The sequence below is a fragment of the Salmo salar genome, chromosome 02 (genome assembly GCF_965601325.2).
Source record: "Salmo salar chromosome 02, fSalSal1, whole genome shotgun sequence".
Lineage (NCBI taxonomy): Eukaryota > Metazoa > Chordata > Actinopteri > Salmoniformes > Salmonidae > Salmo > Salmo salar.
Genome location: NC_138292.1, coordinates 64,198,868 through 64,218,246, shown reverse-complemented (window position 1 = coordinate 64,218,246; position 19,379 = coordinate 64,198,868). Strand labels below are relative to the sequence as shown.

The 19,379-nt window shown below is 44.0% G+C and overlaps 1 long non-coding RNA gene across 1 annotated transcript; it reads right to left on the bottom strand.

The window, feature by feature from the left end:
• Positions 1-6,349: 6,349 nt before the first annotated feature.
• On the bottom strand, positions 6,350-7,931 carry LOC106590952 (uncharacterized). The gene is made up of 3 exons (XR_014381655.1): positions 7,778-7,931; positions 7,627-7,685; positions 6,350-7,521 (listed from the first exon to the last, which is right to left on the bottom strand). It is a non-coding gene; the product is annotated as an uncharacterized LOC106590952 (long non-coding RNA).
• Positions 7,932-19,379: the final 11,448 nt, after the last annotated feature.

Below are 19,379 nucleotides of genomic sequence, written 5' to 3'. Positions count from 1 at the left end.
AGCGGCGTTTTGTTCGTGCGTCCCAGACACTATCCGAAATGGTAAATCAGGGTCGTGCGCATGGCGCAATTCGTGACAATAAAATTCTAAATATTCCATTACCGTACTTCGAAGCATGTCAACCGCTGTTTAAAATCAATTTTTATGCAATTTATCTCGTAAAAAAGCGATAATATTCCGACCGGGAATCTCCTTTTCGGAAAACAGAGGAAAAAACACAAAGACGGGGGCAGCCAGTGCACGCGCCTAAGCCCACAGTCCCTTGATCGGCCACTTGAGAAAGGCGATAATGTGTTTCAGCCTGGGGCTGGAATGACGACATTCAGGTTTTTCCCAGGCTCTGAGAGCCTATTGGAGCCGTGGGAAGTGTCACGTTACCGCAGAGATCCTTTGTAATGGAATGAGATGTCAAAGAAAGACAATAAATGGTCAGACAGGCCACTTCCTGTAAAGGAATCTCTCAGGTTTTGACCTGCCATTTGAGTTCTGTTATACTCACAGACACCATTCAAACAGTTTTAGAAACTTTGGAGTGTTTTCTATCCAAAGCCAATAATTATATGCATATTCTAGATACTGGGCAGGAGTAGTAACCAGATTAAATAGGGTACGTTTTTTATCCAGCCGTGTCAATACTGCCCCCTAGCCCTAACAGGTTAATCTAACCACATTGTCCGATTTCAAAAAGGCTTTACATAGAAAGCAAAACATTAGATTATGTTAGGAGAGTACCCAGCCAGAAATAATCACAGCCATTTTTCAAGCAAGCATATATGTCACATAAACCCAAACCACAGCTAAATGCAGCATTACCCTTTGATGATCTTCATCAGATGACACTCCTAGGACATTATGTTATACAATACATGCATGTTTTGTTCAATCAAGTTCATATTTATATCAAAAACCAGCTTTTTACATTAGCATGTGATGTTCAGAACTAGCAAACACACCGAAAAAATTACTCTTGATAATCGTTTACAAAATACATAACAATTATTTAAAGAATTATAGATACAGAACTCCTTTATGTCAGATTTTAAAATAGCTTTTTGGCAAAAGCACATTTTGCAATATTCTGAATAGATAGCTCGCCATCACGGGCTAGCTAATTTGACACCCACCAAGTTTGGCGTTCACTAAATTGGATTACCTTTGCTGTTCTTCGTCAGAATGCACTCCCAGGACTTCTACTTCAACCACAAATGTTGTTTTGGTTCAAAATAATCCATAGTTATGTTCAAATATCCTCCGTTTTGTCCATGCGTTCAGGTCCCTATCCGAACGGTGATGCGCGGATGCATGTCGTGACAAAAAATTTCAAAATATTCCATTACCGTTCTTCGAAGCATGTCAAACGCTGTTTAAAATCAATTTTTATGCTATTTTTCTCGTAAAATAGCGATAATATTCCAACCGGGCGACGTTGTTTTCGTTCAAAGGCTGAAAGAAAAACATGGCCACTTCTCGGGGCCACGCATCTCCTGTCTCTGAGCCACCAGCCTGACCACTCACAAACAGTGCTCCTGTACCTAGCCCAGAGACAGCAGAGATCTCATTCCACTTTCTGGCACCTTCAGAGAGCCTATGGGAGCCTTAGAAATTGTCACGTTACAGCAGAGATCCTGTATTTTCGACAGAGATGCCACAGAAGCACAAGAAATGGTCAGAGAGGGCACTTCCTGTGTGGAATCTTCTCAGGTTTTGGCCTGCCATATCAATCAATCAAATCAAATTTATTTTTATATAGCCCTTCGTACATCAGCTGATATCTCAAAGTGCTGTACAGAAACCCAGCCTAAAACCCCAAACAGCAAGCAAAGCATGTGAAAGAAGCACGGTGGCTAGGAAAAACTCCCTAGGAAAAACTCCCTAGAAAGGCCAAAAACCTAGGAAGAAACCTAGAGAGGAACCAGGCTATGAGGGGTGGCCAGTCCTCTTCTGGCTGTGCAGGGTGGATATTATAACAGAACATGGTCAAGATGTTAAAATGTTAAAATGTTCATAAATGACCAGCATGGTCAAATAATAATAATCATAGTAGTTGTCGAGGGTGCAACAAGCACGTCCGGTGAACAGGTCAGGGTTCCATAGCCGCAGGCAGAACAGTTGAAACTGGAGCAGCAGCACTGCCAGGTGGACTGGGGACAGGAAGGAGTCATCATACCAGGTAGTCCTGAGGCATGGTCCTAGGGCTCAGGTCCTCCGAGAGAAAGACAGAAAGAGAGAAAGAGAGAATTAGAGAGAGCATATTTAAATTCACACAGGACACCGGATAAGACAAGAGAAATACTCCAGATGTAACAGACTGACCCTAGCCCCCCGACACAAACTACTGCAGCATAAATACTGGAGGCTGAGACAGGAGGGATCAGAAGACACTGTGGCCCCATCCGATGATACCCCCGGACAGGGCCAAACAGGCAGAATATAACCCCACCCACTTTGCCAAAGCACAGCCCCCACACCACTAGAGGGATGTCTCCAACCACCAACTTACCGTCCTAAGACGAGGCCGAGTATAGCCCACAACGATCTCCGCCATGGCACAACCCAAGGGGGGGGGCGCCAACCCAGACAGGAAGACCACGTCAGTGACTCAACCCACTCAAGTGACGCACCCCTCCCATGGACGGCATGGAAGAACACCAGTAAGCCAGTGACTCAGCCCCTGTAAAAGGGTTAGAGGCAGAGAATCCCAGTGGAAAGAGGGGAACTGGCAAGGCAGAGACAGCAAGGGCGGTTCGTTGCTCCAGCCTTTCCGTTCACCTTCACACTCCTGGGCCAGACTATACTTAATCATAGGACCTACTGAAGAGATAAGTCTTCAGTAAAGACTTAAAGGTTGAGACTGAGTCTGCGTCTCTCACATTGGTAGGCAGACCATTCCATAAAAATGGAGCTCTATAGGAGAAAGCCCTACCTCCAGCCGTTTGCTTAGAAATTCTAGGGACAATTAGGAGGCCTGCGTCTTGTGACCGTAGCGTACGTGTAGGTATGTACGGCAGGACCAAATCGGAAAGATAGGTAGGAGCAAGCCCATGTAATGCTTTGTAGGTTAGCAGTAAAACCTTGAAATCAGCCCTTGCCTTAACAGGAAGCCAGTGTAGGGAGGCTAGCACTGGAGTAATATGATCACATTTTTGGGTTCTAGTCAGGATTCTAGCAGCCGTATTTAGCACTAACTGAAGTTTATTTAGTGCTTTATCCGGGTAGCCGGAAAGTAGAGCATTGCAGTAGTCCAGCCTAGAAGTAACAAAAGCATGGATTCATTTTTCTGCGTCATTTTTGGACAGAAAGTTTCTGATTTTTGCAATGTTACGTAGATGGAAAAAAGCTGTCCTTGAAACAGTCTTGATATGTTCTTCAAAAGAGAGATCAGGGTCCAGAGTAACGCTGAGGTCCTTCACAGTTTTATTTGAGACGACTGTACAACCATCCAGATTAATTGTCAGATTCAACAGAAGATCTCTTTGTTTCTTGGGACCTAGAACAAGCATCTCTGTTTTGTCCGAGTTTAAAAGTAGAAAGATTGCAGCCATCCACTTCTTTATGTCAAAAAAACACAGGCTTCTAGCGAGGGCAATTTTGGGGCTTCACCATGTTTCATTGAAATGTACAGCTGTGTGTCGTCCGCATAGCAGTGAAATTTAACATTATGTTTTCGAATGACATCCCCATGAGGTAAAATATATAGTGAAAACAATAGTGGTCCTAAAACGGAACCTTGAGGAACACCGAAATTTACAATTGATTTGTCAGAGGACAAACCATTCACAGAGACAAACTGATATCTTTCCGACAGATAAGATCTAAACCAGGCCAGAACTTGTCCATGTAGACCAATTTGGGTTTCCAATCTCTCCAAAAGAATGTGGTGATCGATGGTATCAAAAGCGGCACTAAGATCCAGGAGCACGAGGACAGATGCAGAGCCTCGGTCTGACGTCATTAAAAGGTCATTTACCACCTTCACAAGTGCAGTCTCAGTGCTATGATGGGGTCTAAAACCAGACTGAAGCGTTTCGTATACATTGTTTGTCTTCAGGAAGGCAGTGAGTTGCTGTGCAACAGCTTTTTCAAAATTTTTTGAGAGGAATGGAAGATTCGATATAGGCCGATAGTTTTTTTATAATTTCTGGATCAAGATTCGGCTTTTTCAAGAGAGGCTTTATTACTGCCACTTTTAGTGAGCTTGGTACACATCCGGTGGATAGAGAGCCGTTTATTATGTTCAACATAGGAGGGCCAAGCACAGGAAGCAGCTCTTTCAGTAGTTTAGTTGGAATAGGGTCCAGTATACAGCTTGAGGTTTTGGAGGCCATGATTATTTTCATCATTGTGTCAAGAGATATAGTACTAAAACACTTTAGTATCTCCCTTGATCCTAGGTCCTGGCAGAGTTGTGTAGACTCATGACAATGGAGCTTTGGAGGAATACCCAGATTTAAAGAGGAGTCTGTAATTTGCTTTCTAATGATCATGATCTTTTCCTCAAAGAAGTTCATAAATGTATTACTGCTGAAGTGAAAGCCATCCTCCATTTGCGAAGGCTGCTTTTTAGTTAGCTTTGCGACAGTATCAAAAAGAAATTTCGGATTGTTCTTATTTTCCTCAATTAAGTTGGAAAAATAGGATGATCGAGCAGCAGCGAGGGCTCTTCGATACTGCACGGTACTGTCTTTCCAAGCTAGTCGGAAGACTTCCAGTTTGGTGTGGCGCCATTTCCGTTCCAATTTTCTGGAAGCTTGCTTCAGAGCTCGTGTATTTTCTGTATACCAGGGAGCTAGTTTCTTATGACAGATGTTTTTAGTTTTTAGGGGTGCAACTGCATCTAGGGTATTGCGCAAGGTTAAATTGAGTTCCTCGGTTAGGTGGTTAACTGATTTTTGTCCTCTGACGTCCTTGGGTAGGCAGAGGCAGTCTGGAAGGGCATCAAGGAATCTTTGGGTTGTCTGAGAATTTATAGCACGACTTTTAATGCTCCTTGGTTGGGGTCTGAGCAGATTATTTGTTGCAATTGCAAACGTAATAGAATGGGGGTCCGATAGTCCAGGATTATGAGGATATATGAGTTCTGTTATACTCACAGACACCATTCAAACAGTTTTATAAACTTTAGTGTTTTCTATCCAAATCTACCAATTATATGCATATTCTCATTTCTGGAAAAGAGTTGTAACCAGTTTAAATCGGTATGTTTTTTATCCGGACGTGAAAATACTGCCCCCTACCCTAGAGAGGTTTTAATGCAGCAGGTGGCCACACCAGATACTATTACTTTTGAATCCCCCTTTGTTCAGGGACACATAATTCCATTTCTGTTAGTCATGTCTGTGGAACTTGTTCAGTTTGTCTCTTCTTATGTTCATACAAATATTTACAAGTTAAGTTTGCTGAAAATAAAAACAGGTGACAGCGAGAGGACGTTTCTTTTGAGTTTATTTTAACTTCATTTGCAGTGAAATGATAAAAATGTATCTTTAAATTGTCTTGGGAACAGTTGATAAATATTTCTATCAGCGTCTCAGGGTAAATGCGAATGCATGTGTAATGTGTCATCTTTGACACTTTTGCTAACAGACAGCATTTCAACCACATAAAATACACACCCAAGACTGAAGTTACCATTCTCAGCTTTCCATTTCCTCATCTGTCAAAATGACATTTGGCACAGGACCAATGTGTTCTAGCATGCTACCTGCGCCTTCAATCATTTTACCTGTTAAGATTAGTAATGCATTCAGTCTATCAACGTAAGACATTTGTGAGCACTACTTTAGTCTTATGGGGCAACAAGTTGTGACAGAAGAAGCTGCATGTATTAAACTATAGTTGACAAATGGCCTACCTAATGTAAGTAAGCAGAAACTTGTCTAAATTAGGGGTGAAAGTAGCCATTAAACTCAGTTATGGTGCATCAAACTGAGCAGGTAGCCAACTTTAAATTGATTTGTTTGACAGTCAGACAACCATGAAACGGAGCCTGTGCATACTACAAAACAGAATTAAGATGTTTACATGCCATAGTAGCCCATCTCCAGGGTACAAGCTTTCAGGTTTTTGTAAAACAGGATTTGATCTTTACATGTCAACACAAAATAAATACTTCAGTATCCATGTAAACGTGGTTCAGTGGCTTTAATGTAGAGCCAATCTTGGGATTTGTCAACCAGCAGCAAATATAAATTATACATTTAAAATCCAAAAGATTAGGAACTGTGAACCACATTCCCTTTTACTACAAATTGCACTGGCAACCAACACTGTTCTCAACCAGCAAGCCAAAGGTAGACATTAAACACACAATATTTCAAAAACACAAGGAGGCACTTTTAAAGGTATAATATTTTATTGTTTTACAAGTAATGCAGGGTAGCATGAGCAGCAGCAACTCCCTGGCCGTCGCAAAAGCATACAGTGGAAGCTTAAAGAAAGTGTCAGCAACAACTCAGAATTGTCATCCAAAGGATGAATCTACATTTACAATTCTGTTGATAGATGATTAGTACAAAGGATTTCAAAATCAGAACGCAAAGTTCAGATGTGTAAAAGTTATACATTGCATCCCAGTAGCCGTTCCCTTGTGGTGGGGTTCCTTTAACAGGTTGTGAGTTTTTAGCAGGTGGGGATATGCTTCTCCGCTATCAAAAAGGTATAACCTCCCCAGTGGTGTGGCAGGATTGGGAGTAGACAGTTCTGCCATTCTCATAAACGATTTGTAACTATATTGGGATGAGAACTGACTGTTCAACGATGCTGCCTTGAACGCTGCTGGAGCTGACACATTAGGTGCCTTCATTGTCACCATCAGACACAAAATCCTGAGAAACATCACTGCTGCTAAAATCCATGTTGCTTGAGGAGTTGGCCCTCCTGTTCAAGGCTGTGCTTCTGCCGAGGCAAGGGCGCCTGTCGCTTCTGCCGAGGCAAGGGCGCCTGTCGCTTCTGCCGAGGCAAGGGCGCCTGTCGCTTCTGCCGAGGCAAGGGCGCCTGTCGCTTCTGCCGAGGCAAGGGCGCCTGTCGCTTCTGCCGAGGCAAGGGCGCCTGTCGCTTCTGCCGAGGCATTTGAACCAGATTCCGCACTTGATGAGGCACTGTGGCCGGTTGCTTCCACTGCCGAGGCAAAGTGGCCGGTTGCTTCACATAAGGTATTTGGGCCAGCCGTGACGCTTGCTGAGGCATTGTGGGCGGCTGCTTCTGCTGAGGCACGGGAGTCGGATGCGTCACCCAAGGTATTTGGGCCAGCCGTGAAACCTGATGAAGCATTGTGGCCAGGTGATTCACCTAAGGTATTTGGGCCAGTTACCACACTTGCCGAGGCATTACGGGGGGGGGCCGGTGCCGAGGCACTGTGGCCAGTTGCTTCACCTAAAGTAGTTGGGCCAGTCGTGGCACTTGCTGAGGCATTGTGGGTGGCTGTTTCTGCTGCTGAGGTACGGGATCCAGTTGCTCCACCTAAAGTATTTGGGCCAGTCGTGGTTCCTTTTAATTTATTTGGGGGAATATATCTATAGTTACCTACGAAATAAAAGAAAGTTACAAATCGTAAAATGCCAGCATTTGAAGTTCTGGGATTTATACAGTGTTATTTTTACTGAATTAAATGTGTAGAACAAAACACACCTTTAGGTGGAGGATAACAGGTTATCCCTCCAATTAGCAGGCAACAAATCCAAGAAATTCTAAAGAAAAAGAAAAACATCCTAGTCAGTTAAATACAGCTACCTGTAAAACATGGAAGACAAGGGAAACAAACTAGAGCCATACAACTTACCTCAAAGACATTTCAAAACTCACAGCCATTTTTCTCATCAAAACCTCAGTATTCAGAACTAATGGTAGCCAGAAGCCTTACCAGGAGATCCCTGATATTGTATCTGATTGTCTTTCTTGCTGTGCCTTACAAAGGAATCCTAGACCCTTCTAATCTGGCTGGTTAATTAGGTACATCTGCAAGCCACTGAACATCATTTCCATTGGTCCAATTTCCCAATTGAGATTAGGTGCGCTTGATTTCATTCAGCTGGTGTGCTGGAGGGTTTGCGCATCATGGACAAATCCAATGGTTTTAAAGAGTGAACTCTACCTACCCATTGCACTGGGTGAGCTTAATCAAGTGCACCTTTTATTTCATGCTAATTAATATCCTGCCAGGGGCTTTTGCATGTGCAACCTCAGTGGTCCGGTAGAAGTGTGATATGCAAAAATATATTTTAGATTTTTCAAAGTAGCCTCACTTTGCCTTGATGACAGCTTTGCACACTCTTCGCATTCTCTCAACCAGCTTCACCTGGAATGCTTTTCCAACAGTCTTGAAGGAGTTCCAACATTTGCTGAGCACTTGTTGGCTGCTTTTCCTTCACTCTATGGTCCAACTCATGCCAAACCATCTCAATTGGGTTGAGGTCGGGTGATTGTGGAGGCCAGGTCATCTGATGCAGCACTCCATCACTCTCCTTCTTGGTCAAATAGACCTTACACAGCCTGGAGGTGTGTTGGGTCATTGTCCTATTGAAAAACAAATGATTGTCCCACTAGGCGCAAACCAGATGCGATGGCGTATAGCTACAGAATGTTGTGGTAGCCAGCGTGCCTTGAATTCTAAATAAATCACAGACCGTGTGACCAGCAAAGCAGCCCCACACCATCACACCTCGTCCTCCATGCTTCATGGTGGTTACCAGACATGCAGAGATCATCCGTTCACCTACTCTGCGTCTCACAAAGACACGGCGGTTGGAACCACAAATCTCAAATTTTGACTCATCAGACCATAGGACAGATTTACACCGGTCTAATGTCCATTGCTCGTGTTTCTTGGCCCAAGCAAGTCTCTTCTTATTGGTTTCTTTGGGTAGTGGTTTCTTTGCAGCAATTCGACCATGAAGGCCTGATTCACGCAGTCTCCTCTGAACAGTTGATGTTGAGATCTGTCGGTTACTTGACCTCTGTGAAGCACTTATTTGGGCTGCAATTTTTGAGTCTGGTAACTCTCATGAACTTATCCTCTTCCGCAGAGGTAACTCTGGGTCTTCCTTTCCTGTGGTGGTCCTCATGAGAGCCAGTTTCATCATAGCTCTTGATGCACTTGAAGAAACTTTCAGTTCTTGAAATGTTCCTGACTGTCGTTTCCCTTTGCTTATTTGAATGGTTCTCACTATAATATGGACTTGGTCTTTTACCAAATAGGGCTATCTTCTATATACCACCCTTACCTTGTCACAACACAACTGACGCATTGAGAAGGAAAGAAATTCCACAAATGAACTTTTTACAAGGCACACCTGTTAATTGAAATGCATTCCAAGTGACTACCTCATGAAGCTGGTTGAGAGAATGCCAAGAGTGTGCAAAGCTGTCATCAAGGAAAAGGGTGGCTACTTTGAAGAATTTCAAATATAAAATATATTTTGATTTTTTTAACACTTGTTTTGGTTACTACATGATTCCATATGTGACTCACCACCTGGATTCGATCTTATGTAGTAAAATGTGAAATTGTGTTTTTTTTTTACATCTGCTAAAAGTAGAGACTCAGAGCTTCAAAATGGTGTATATCATGACAGTTGATCAACTTTTAATCTCACTTTTGAGAAAATCACTTTTGAATGTTTTGGTATGTAGTTTAGAGCTCTTCTTTGTCTACACCCATTCAGCATCGTTCACGATGATTTGTTTACCTCTGGATAACATGAAAACAGCCTAACCAATTCTGCTGGAAACAATTTCATGATGCTTTCTTGCAGACGTTTACTGACATCGGCCATATTCAACGGGTGTTGTACACACGTCACGTAACGTTAGCTAACGAGCTAGCCAGCTAACGTTAGCTAGATAAACAACAATGAACAAAGTGGCAACAATGCCACAGTGCTGGGAGCTAACCAACCAGGTCCAATGTTAGCTAGCTAACATTAGGCTCTAACTAGAAAAGCAAATGGCTCTGGGAAACAAATAATAACGTCAGCTAGGGAACCAGCCAGCTTGAAATGAAACCACTTTGTCAAAATTAGAAATGTGTCATATCTGAAAATGTAGCTAGCTAATGCTAAACTATAAACATGCATCATGGACGGTCTCCCTGTCAGGAATGCCATACCACGGTTGCACGGTTTGAAGATGTTATCCGGAGACAGGTGTTTTCTCCATCTCTTTAGCTATCATACTCTAATTACACTGATTTCAAATCTTGATCCTCCAGAAAACGGAGAGAAACACTTATGCAGCTCCACTATACAAAACATTTTTTAAAAAGCAGCGTTCGACAGGATTACCAACACAGACTGACGAACTCAAATAGACAGACGACTTCAATATGGCAGACCAATCCGAACTCCTCTCTCGGCATGTCCAGCCCACTCATTATCTCAAACAATCATGGCTAGTGAGAAGTTTGCTTACTTTTACTGTGGCTTAACCAGCAAGGCTCGTAATTTAACAATTGTATTGGTATTTACAGATGGCATACATGCTTGTTATTAAGGCACATGAAAGTTCACATGTTCGAGAAGGAATTTCTGCCAAAAAACGCATTTAGATTTTTACGTTCAAACGGCTCTCCTGTGAAGTCGTGACTTGCGACATACGCCTAGTTCCCTGAATCGGGTCACATATGTGTTATTTCATAGTTCTGATGTCTTCACCATTATTCTACAATGTAGAAAATAGTAAAAATAAAGAAAACTCTTGAATGAGTAGGGGTGTCCAAATTTGAGTGCTACTGCATGGTAGACAAGAGATTGTCCGACAACACAGAATTACATTTTTTTACATAAAAGCAGAGCATTGAATGCGTATACAATTTCATCCCGTGTCATGAGTCTTTGGCCAAACAGGCAGTCGACTACAGCAGGCACATGTGTTCATTTGTGTCAATGTTTGTGAATGAGTTCCATGTATCCTAGCTAAGCTTCCCTCCTAGTGCCTTGCCGGCTTCATCATTGGAACTTAAATGGATCCATTTAAGGTCTGAGTTCTCATACTATGTAGTTAGATGATTTCACCAACAATACTTGGTTTAGAAAAATGTACTTGTTCTTATTTTTTTAATTTCACCTTTATTTAACCAGTTAGGCCAGTTGAGAACAAGTTCTCATTTACAACTGCGACCTGGCCAAGATAAAGCAAAGCAGTTCGACAACATACAAAAACAGAGTTACACATTGAGTAAAACAACATACAATCAATGATACAGTAGACAAAAAATAAGACTATGTACAATGTGAGCAAATGATGTGAGATAAGGGAGGTAAAGGCAAAAAAGGCCATGGTGGCAAAGTAAATAAAGTATAGCAAGTAAAACATTGGAATGGTAGATTTATAATTTGAAGAAAGTTCAAAGTTAAAATATAAATAATATGGTACAAAGGAGCAAAATAATAAATAAAATAAATAAATACAGTAGGGGAAGAGGTAGTAGTTTGGGCTAAATTATAGATGGGCTATGTACAGGTGCAGTGATCTGGGAGCTCTGATAGCTGGTGCTTAAAGCTAGTGAGGGAGATAAGTGTTTCCAGTTTCAGAGATTTTTGTAGTTCGTTCCAGTCATTGGCAGCAGAGAACTGGAAGGAGAGACGACCAAAGGAGGAGTTGGCTTTAGGGGTGACCAGAGAGATATACCTGCTGGAGCGCGTGCTACAGGTGGGTGCTGCTATGGTGACCAGTGAGTGGAGATAAGGGGGGACTTTACCTAGCAGGGTCTTGTAGATGACCTGGAGCAATGTGTTTGGCGACGATTATGAAGCGAAGGCCAGCCAACGAGAGCGTACAGGTCGCAGTGGTGGGTAGTATATGGGGCATTGGTGACAAAACGGATGGCACTGATAGACTGCATCCAGCTTGTTGAGTAGGGTATTGGAGGCTATTTTGTAAATGACATCGCCGAAGTCGAGGATTGGTAGGATGGTCAGTTTTACGAGGGTATGTTTGGCAGCATGAGTGAAGGATGCTTTGTTGCGAAATAGGAAGCCAATTCTAGATTTAACTTTGGATTGGAGATGATTGATGTGAGTCTGGAAGGAGAGTTTACAGTCTAACCAGACACCTAGGTATTTGTAGTTGTCCATAAATTCTAAGTCAGAACCGTCCAGAGAAGTGATGCTGGGCAGGCGGGCAGGTGCAGGCAGCGATCGGTTGAAAAGCATGCATTTAATTTTACTTGTATTTAGGAGCAGTTGGAGACCACGGAAGGAGAGTTGTATGGCATTGAAGCTCGTCTGGAGGGTTGTTAACACAGTGTCCAAAGAAGGGCCAGAAGTATACAGAATGGTGTCGTCTGCGTAGAGGTGGATCAGAGATTCACCAGCAGCAAGAGCGACATCATTGATGTATACAGAGAAAAGAGTTGGCCCAAGAATTGAACCCTGTGGTACCCCCATAGAGACTGCCAGAGGTCCGGACAGCAGGCCCTCCGATTTGACACACTGAACTCTATCAGAGAAGTAGTTGGTGAACCAGGCGACGCAATCGTTTGGGAAACCAAGGCTACTGAGTCTGCCGATGAGGATGTGGTGATTAACAGAGTCAAAAGCTTTGGCCAGGTCAATGAATACGGCAGCACAGTATTGTTTCTTATCGATGGCGGTTACGATGTCGTTTAGGACCTTGAGCGTGGCTGAGGTGCACCCATGACCAGCTCTGAAACCAGATTGCATAGCGGAGAGCGTGCGGTGGGATTCGAAATGGTCGGTAATCTGTTTGTTGACTAGGCTTTCGAAGACCTTAGAAAGGCAGGGTAGGATGGATATAGGTCTGTAGGAAAGGAAAGGGGAGACTATGGAAAGGGGAGACTCACGAATATGGTTCCGTTTTGCTCTACGACCCCAACAAGTTTCACGGACTCATCTGAACGTAACCCATACAAACTAATGGAAGTATGGAGGTAGTTGTGTCAACACACATAAAGGGTTAAATATGTGCCATCACCTAGATATTGGACAGACTTCAAAACTTTGCCATTTATAGAAAGGTGTTATTCAATGTGTTTCTGTGGGCAGCAAAGGCTAAATTCTATATTTTATCAAAACATTGTGATAAAATGTTGATATCTAAAGTGTCCCAAAAATGTATACAGCTAATTGATCATGGTATGAACGTTTAAAACAATTCCTTATGTTAGCTTAGTACTCTCCCTAAGGCTCAGACTGCGGTTGAAGAATACGTCTGTATTGTCAACACCGTGTACAATGCATGCCTACATAATGACATCTAAAGTGCACTACATGACCAAAATTTTGTGGACAGCAGCTTGTTGAACATCTCATTTCAAAATCATGGGCATTAATATAGAGTTTGCTCCCCCCAATTGCAGCTATAAAAGCCTCCACTCTTCTGGGAAGGTGTTCCACTAGATGTTTGAACATTGCTGCGGGAACTTCCTTCCATTTAGCCGCAACAGCATTAATGAGGTCAGAAACTGATGTTGATTGATTAGGCCTGGCTCGCAGTCGGCGTTCCAATTCATCCCAAAGGTGTTCGATAGGGTTGAGGTCAAGGCAATTTGCAGGCCCGTGAAATTCTTCCACACCAATCTCAAACCATTTCTGTATGGACCTTGCGTTGTGCACAGGGGCATTGTCATGCTGAAACAGCAAAGGGCCTTCCCCCCAAACTGTTGCCACAGTTGGAACCACAGAATTGTCTAGAATGTTAGAGATTTCCCTTCACTGGAACTAAGCGGTCTAGCCCAAACCATCAAAAACAGCCCCAGACCATTATTCCTCCAACAAACTTTAGTTGGCACTATGCAGTCGGGCACGTAGCGTTCTCCTGGCTTCCGCAAAACACAGATTCTTCCTGCCCGATGGGGGGAGGGATCAGTCTCTCCAGAGAACTCACTTCCATTGCGCTAGAGTCCAATGGCAGCGAGCTTTACACCAAGTGTTGTAACCGAGGACAGACGATTACGCGCTACAGCACTGTTCTGAGAGTTTGTGTGGCCTGTCACATCAACAGGACTTATTTGACCGGGTTAGCATTTGACAAACTGACTTGGAAAAGTGTCATCCTGTGACTGTGCCACGTTGAAAGTCACTGAGCTCTTCAGTAAGGCTGCATGCAAGGCTATGTGCTCGATTTTATACGCTGATGAGGCCAAAATAGCCCGAATCCAGTCATTTGAAGGGGTGTCAACATACACAAAATAGGACCATGAGGAAGGTCTGACATTTCGCCACTTGACAACACTAACGTAGAACCAATATTTGAATTTGAACAACCAGTAGCAAATGTAAACACCAGATATTTCAAAACTGAGCCACATTCCCTTTTACTACAACCTGCACTGGCAACCCACATCATATGTTTGAAATCAGCAAGCACAGTAGGCACAGGAGAACCCTCAGTATTTCAATGACACATTTTTATTTATTCAATCATGCAAGAGTACCGGCAACTTCCTGGTCAAAACAAAAGCATGACTAAAACCTGAAAGAAATGAAAACAGTGTCAGCAACAGAATCTGTTTTAATCAATTTGACATTAAAAGTCTTACCATCAGCTTCTAAAGGATGACTCCACCATTAGATTTTCCTGTTGGCACATACATGTTTAGTAAAAAGGACTTCAAATACAGAAAGGAAAGTTAAGATCAGATTAAAGTTGTATGTTACCTTGTAGGATGCTTTACTAGTGGCGGATATGTGCTTGGTTCAAATATGCCAACATCACTGTCATTGGGAGCATTTCAACTGTCAACAGGCATAATCAGTCAACAGGAACTGTAGGAATGGATTGGGATGAGAACTGACTGTTCAACGATGCTGGCCTGAGAGCTACCAGAACCACCTTCTTTAGTACTTTCGTAGTGCTTCTGCTGAGACATGGGGCCAGTTGCTTCTGGGGTATTTGGGCTGGATGGCAGACTTGCTGAGGCATGGCAGTCAGTTGCTTCTGATGCTGGGGCATTGGAGCTGGATACAACACTAGCGGAGGCTGCTTAGGATCAGCGTCCAGCTGCTTTTGCATCGGAGCTGGATGCCGCACTTGCTGGGGCATAGGGGCCGGTTGATTCTGCTGCTTGGGAATTTGGGCTGGATGCCACACTTGCTTCTGCTGCTGAGGCATGGCAGTCGGTTGTTTCTGCTGCATTCAAGCTGGACGCCACACTTGCTAAGGCATGGCGGTCGGTTGCGTCTGCCGCCGAGGCTCAGTGGCCGGTTGCTTTTTTTTTGCTGGGGCATTTAAACCAGATGTCACACTTGTTGGGGCACGGCAGTCGGTTGCTTCTGCTGCTGGAGCTGGATGCCACACTTGTTGGGGATTGGGGGGCGGTTGACTCTGCTGCTGCGGCATTTGAGCCAGATGCCACAGTTGCTGGGGAAATTGGAGCTTTATACCACACTTGCTGAGGTTGCTTAGGATCAGCGTCCGGCTGCTTTTGCATCAGAGCTAGATGCCACACTTGCTGAGGCTTCTGTGGCATGGCAGCTGGTTGCTTCTGGTGCCGAGGCATGGCAGTCGGTTGCTTCTGCGGCATTGGAGCGGGATGCCACACTTGCTGAGGAATGGGGGCCGGTTGCTTCTGCTGCTGGGTGAATTTGGGCCGGATGCCACACTTGCTAAGGATTCTGTGGCATGGCAGTCGGTTGCTTCTGCTGCTGAGGCACAGCAGCCGGTTGCTTCACCGAAGATATTTGCGCTAGCCGCCACACTTGCTGAGACATTGTCGCTGGTTGCTTCTGCCGAGGCGGCATGGGAGCCGGTTCCTTTTGTTGCTGGGACACAAGACAGTTTATTTTGTTTAGCTAGGCAAGTCAGTTAAAAACAAATTCTTATTTACAGTGACCGCCTACTTGTGAAGTCCACCGGCCAAACCCTCCCCTAACCCAGACGACGCTGGGCGAATTGTGCGCTGCCCTATGGGATTCCCGATCACAGCCATTTGTGATACAGCACTGAACAAACCCGGGTCTGTAGCGACGCCTCTAGCGCTGCGATGCAGTTCCTGCACCACTCGGGAGGCCTTCTTGCTGGGGCATAGGAGCTGGTCCCTTTTGTTGCTTTAGAATAGGAGCTGGTGTCTTTATATCAATAATTACCTAGGAGCCAAGACATTTCTGCATAGTAAAATGCCATCATTTATTAAAGTTATTGGCACTATACAAAGTGTTATTTTAACTGAATTACTTTGTGTAGCACAAACACCTTTAGCTGGAGCATAGCAGGTTATCCCTCCAATTAACAGGCAACAAATCCAAGGAATAATAAAAATGTATCCTTGTCAGTTAACAGCTACCTGTAAAACCTGGAACAAAAAGGGAAACTAACTAGAGCTATACAACTCACCTCAAGTAGTTCAAAAGTCACAGCCCTTTTTCAAATCCACACCTCAATATGAAAAACTAATGGTAGCCAGAAGCATTAAGGAGATATTCCTAATTGTAGCTGCTCATCTTTGTTGCTGCACCATATAAAGGAATCCCTGCCAGCCACTGAACTTCACTTCCATTGGCCCAATTGAGATTAGGTGCGGTATACTTCATTCAGCTGGTGTGCTGGAGGGTTTGCACATCATGGACCCATCCGATGGTTTTATAGAGGGAAATCTAACTATCCACTGCACTGGGTGAGCTTAAATCAAGTGCACCTTTTAATGCCAGGGGCTGTTGCAGGTGCAACCTCAGTGGTCCGGTAGAAATGTGTTGTGCATAAAGGCTGCAGACACATTGAGATTGTGTCAAATTAAATGAAGTAGTCTGGGGTTGAAGTGTCCAAAATAACATTTGAGCCATCACCTAGATATGGGACAGACACCTAAACTGATTTGACTTTGCCATATGGGCTATAGTATAAGGCCAAATGCAAGTTTAAAACTAAAAGGTCACTCAATTCTAATGCCAAATGAGCCATCTAAAAACAATTCCCTATACATTAGCTTACTCACCAATGCATGCCTACAACTGAAGTATGAACATGAGGAATGTCTGACAAGTCACTCCTTGACAAATGTTCTCATGTAGACCCAAGCTATTATTTTGAACAACCAGTAGCAAAGGTGAAAAGATTAGAAAAGCAAAGAATTAACTTAACAGCAGTCATTTTTACTACAGACTGCACACCACCTGTTCTCAATTAGCAAGCAATGGACACAAGAATCATTATTTCAAAGAGACAAAACATTTTTGAAAATAAAATTGTTTATTGATTCCATCACGCTAGAGCACCAGCAACTTCCTGGTCGAAACAAAAGCAGAAAGAAATGCAAACAGTGTCAGCAACACAGAATGTTAAGTAACCAATGTCAAAAACAATTCTCACCATTAGAGCTTCTAGAGGATGACTCCGTTACATTTCCCTGTTGATAAACACATGGTTAGTACACAGAACTTCAAAGTCAGAGAGCAAAGTTAAGAGAAGTTAAAGTTAACCATTACCTTGCAGAATCCTTCACTAGTGATGGATGTATGCTTGGTGCACCAATGCCAACATAACTGTCCTTGGGAGCATTTCCACTGTCAACAGGCATAGCCTCCCTAGGAGTGTAGCGGGTTTGGGAGAAGACAGTTCTGCCCTTCTCGTAGTGCGATTTGGAACTGTAGGAATAGATTGGGATGACACCCAACTGTTCAACAATGCTGGCCTGAGAGCTACCAGAGACACCATCTTCAGTGCTTTCATAGTGCTTCTGCTGAGACATTGGGGCAAGTTGCTTCTGGGGCATTTGAGCTACATGCCATAATTGCTGAGGCACGGGGGTCAGTTGCTTCTGCGGTAGAGGCATGGAGGCCAGTTGCTGCTGGGACATTTGAGCTGGATACCACACTTGCTTGGGTATGGCGGTCAGTTTCTCCTGCGGAAGAGGCATGGAGGCCGGTTGCTTCTGCTGCGGGGGAAATTGATCTGGATGCCACACTTGCTGAGATGGCTGGGGCATTGCGGTCAGTTCAATTTGCTGCTGAGGTTCAGCGGCCGATTGCTTCTGCAGCTGGGGCTTTTGAGCTGGATACCATGCTTGCTGGGGCATGGTAGTATGTTGCTTCTGCAGCATTTGAGCTGGATGCAACACTTGCGGCGGCATGGTGGCCGGTTGCTTCTGCGGCAGATGCATTGGGGCTGGTTGATTCTGCAGCATGGTGGCCAGTTGTTTCTGCTGCTGGAGCATTTGAGCTCGATACCACGTTAGCTGGGGCATGGCGGTCAGTTGTGTCTGCAGCATTTGAGCTGGATGCCACCCTTTCTGGGGCACGGTGGTCGGTTGCTTCTGCGGCAGAGGCATGGAGGCCAGATGATTCTGGGGCATTTGAGCTGGATACCTAACTTGCTGGGGTATGGTGGCCAGTTCCTGTTGCTGCTGGGGCATGTGCACTGGATGCAACACTTGCGGCGTTATGGTGGCCGGATGCTTCTGCTGCTGAGGTTCAGCAGTCGGTTGCTGCTGAGGCATTTGAGCTGAATACCACACTTGCTGAGGTTGCTGGGGTATGGCGGTCAGTTCCTTCTGCGGTAAAGGCATTGGGGCTGGTTGCTTCTGGGGAAATTTAGCTGGAGTCCACACTTCCTGGGCCAAGGTGGTCGATTGCTTCTGCTGCCGAGGTTCAGTGGGTGATTGCTTCTGGGGCATTTGAGCTGGATGCCACTCTTGCTGAGGCATGGCGGTCATTTCCTTCTGCCGCCGAGTTGCAGAGGCTTGTTGCTTCTGGACCATTTTAGCTGGATACCACACATCATGAGGCTACTGGGGCATGGGGGCCGACTTGACAATAGTGATCAGCCCACTATCTCCATAAAATGTCTCCCTCATGTGGATGAAATAAAACACAAGACAACAACCCATCTCATCATCCTCTGACCGTCTACCCTCCTTTGTGGAAGCATTTTTTTCCAATGTTGTCTCAACTTTGATTGTAGTACACATCCACAAACACATAAACTGGAATGCAACTGTTTAGATAGCTATGCATATATCTCCAGCCCCCTTAAATCTGCCAAATAGTGTTTTCCCTATTCCGACTGATGTTTCCACTTTGCACTCCATCCCTGATAATTATACTTGATTCCAAGTCTGTGCCTTGAAAATTCCCATCTCCTTTTCTTCTCCTGTTTGTTTAAGCACAGCAGGCAGACAATCTGTTCTTTTATATTCACCCCAAGTGCTCCAATCCTTCTTTACTTTATTATACAGCCCTTAATGTCTAGAAATCTGCACTCACTCCCCTCTTCCACTGCTATAGGCTGGCCTACTGTAACTGGAACACAAATGTATGTCACTTAAATCAGACCTGGGTTCAAATACTATTTAAAATATTTCAATTAATTTCACATACATTCAAAGTAAGTATTCTGATCTTTTATTTGAAAAGATAAGTAGTTAAATGCTTTTATGTATTTGGAAATACACTTGGAAAGTGTTTGAAAAACTCAAATTCACACACTCAAAT